Below are 3,053 nucleotides of genomic sequence, written 5' to 3' on the forward strand. Positions count from 1 at the left end.
TGGAAGCAGGCTATGCTTTCTTTTAATTTTCCACAGCCAATCATTGAAGTATATTTATAGATCTGAAAGAAAATGAATTCATAGGTTGGTGAGTTTGGCTTTTGTTGGGTGGGGTGTGATAAGAAGGAGGAGAGGGTGCACACACAGGTGTGTTTGGGGACTTAAAGCAGTGGTTCTCAACTAGGGATGATGTTGCGACCCCCAGGGGACATTTGGTAATATCTGCGGATGTTTTTAGTTGTCACAATTGGGGAGTGGGGATGCTTTTGGCATCTAGTGGGTGGAGGCCAGGGATGCTGCTAGACATCCTACAATGCACAGGACAGATTCTGAGTCCCCCCAGCCCCCAAGCAATGTTCTGGCCCCAAATGGCAACAATGCTGAGGTCAAACAACCAATGACTGGAAATTAACGCAGAAAAGAAATTAAATATTATTTCTATACATTTCAAGCAATAGAAGCTATAGCTTACAAACAAAAAGGATTTACATGTGATTTCAGGGATCCATTGTTTTTTAGGTTTTTAGTTTCAGAATATACTTGTTTTTCTCAAGCCTGGATTTCTCATTGTATCATTTTGGCTTCTTCCATTTCCATTTGAGCTCTCTGTCTTGAAGGTAATAATTAGCTGGTGGCCATCTTGCACGAAGTAGACTTTGTCCAAGGTATAGAGAGGCCAGTATTAAATTGCCCCTGAGCTTTAGATACCATCATCCTGGAAGGAGTGCTACAGTGTATTAGCATTATTTAGATTGTTACTAAGCATAACATGTAGTAGGGTGGCAAAGAGAATATAATGCACCATAAGGATACTGTTTTGTTAGCCTCAAATGGCTAACAAATATGGGGTTCTTGTTCATAAAGCACTTAAAGTTCTATTTTTAAATGTTTAGATTGTTCCTCAAGACTCAGAGTTTGAGATATAAGGCCTTAGCAGTTTAGAGGCCCTGTGCTCCCTATCTGCCATCCCAACAACTCCCTTCTGCAGCATTCCAAGTGGTCATAGATTTGTAAAAGGTAACAGAACCGTGGTGTCTGATGCAATCCGTCATTCTTACGCAATTCAGAAGACATCACCATTTTAAATGTAAGAGTACTAGAATCAGTGAAGAGATTGGATGGAGCATCGTATGAGAGAAGAAACCTGGGAAGTGGAGAAAGGTAAAGTTTGTGAAGAATGGTGCAGTAGAGAAGAGTGTCAAACAAATCAACAGTAGTTCCTTCTTGGGTTTTTTGGTTTTTGGTGGCTGGCTGGTACAGGGATCTGAAACCTTGACCTTGGTGTTACCAACACTGTGCTCACTCTAAAACCACTGAACTAACTGGCCAGCACAGCAATGGTTCATTCTGCATGCCAGAAATCCTTTTGAGCACAAAGGAAGCCTGAGTGCTTTAGGCACTGGGGATGCAGCAGACAGCAAGAAAGGCAAGGACTTTGCCCTTCCATAGAGCTTATGTTCTAGATGGAAGAAACCCCAGTAGAGAGTAACTGATCGTGGTTTTGAGTGAATGAAGGAGATAAAATTGTGATATGGGAGAGTTAACAAGGGGTGGGCTGTGTTAGGATCTTTAAGGAAGGTGATATTTGAGATGAGAGAAGGGATGGGATTTAGCCAGAACGAAGGAACAGCAAATTCAACAGTCTCAGCTGCTGATTTTAAAACAGATGTCTGCTTCTTGGTTTTAATTGTGGTGTGTGCTCTAGTTACCTCGAAAGGAAATTCTCTCTGCCCTCTTGAAATTATATTTAAGAAAGATGCCTCCACCATCTCCCCCTCCCAAAAGGTAATAAAGTATCACTAATTGTGAGCAGTCTTCTCAATAATAGACGGTGAAGTTCAGTATTAAAAAGATACAGATATTCCCCCACATAATACTTTTTTTTTCAGTGTGGAACATGGACACAGATTTTTGTTGTGGTGGTTCACTGAATGTTAACTTCCCATCTGCTAACTATTTAACTTGTACTGAAAAATACAAAACAACCTCACTATCCCTTTAAAACAAGGTTTAAAAAAATCTATCTCTTGGTCTGAAAAGATTGACATTCATATTCAAATGGTGTCTGTTTTCCTACTGATCTTTTTAACTTCCTGAGGTGAGAGTATGTACTGAGAAGGGTGGTAAGTGGCTTTCACTGAGGGTCTTTTTTATTTTGTTTTCCCTGAACTTTAATCTCTCAATCACCTTTTACAGTTTTTATAATTGTGGTAAAAAATACGTAGCATAAATTTGTCATCTTAACCATTTTTTAATGTACAGTGCAGTAGTGCTAATTATATAATATGTGCACCTTGTTGTGCACATTTAAAAAAAAATTTGGCCTGGGTCATAATCTAACAGCGTGGCTCTGTGTGAGGCACTTAACATCTCAATTCCAATTTTATTAACTTTTAAAAGGAGGAAGAAAAAACAATGGGGGGAGGATAAATAAAACAAGATGGCAAAATGAGGATAATTTTTGAAGTTCATTAAAGGTATGTGTGGGGTTCATCATACTCTTTTATCTATTTTTGTATATGCTTTGAGAGTTTCCATCATAAAATATTTTTAAAAGAGGCAGCAGAAATAGATAAAACTCAAATCCTGTTCTAGGACTACCATTGGTGTTCTTAAAATGTCAGGGGAAAGATCTGAATGTCCCCCCAAGGCCAAGTGCAGTGGCCAGCAGTGTGTGGTGCCATCTCAGGACCTGTGTTGGGTCAGTGGAGGATGATGAGGGTACGAGTGTCTGAGGAGGGTGCAGACAGAAGCTCCTCAGCCGTGGCCAGTGAGTCCTGATCCACCTAGACCTGGCTTTATAAACCCTGCTCGTCCCCTTCAGCCCCATTTTTTCCTCTCCTCTATGTTGACCCACACCTGCTATTGTCCTGCACAGCCGCTGGAGGCGGTACCATCTCCAAAGTCTTGTGTGCTCTCAGCAAGATCAGGAATTTCTTTAGTACTGGCAGTTCTGGGAGGTTCTGCTCATTTCTGGGACACTTTGATCTTTGCCCTGAAGCTCTGATTAAGTGTCTCACTTTAGTGACTGGGTGCTCGGAGCCATCTCTTTA

This window comes from Galeopterus variegatus, unplaced genomic scaffold, assembly GCF_000696425.1.
Source record: "Galeopterus variegatus unplaced genomic scaffold, G_variegatus-3.0.2 Scaffold1957, whole genome shotgun sequence".
In the NCBI taxonomy this organism is placed as follows: domain Eukaryota; kingdom Metazoa; phylum Chordata; class Mammalia; order Dermoptera; family Cynocephalidae; genus Galeopterus; species Galeopterus variegatus.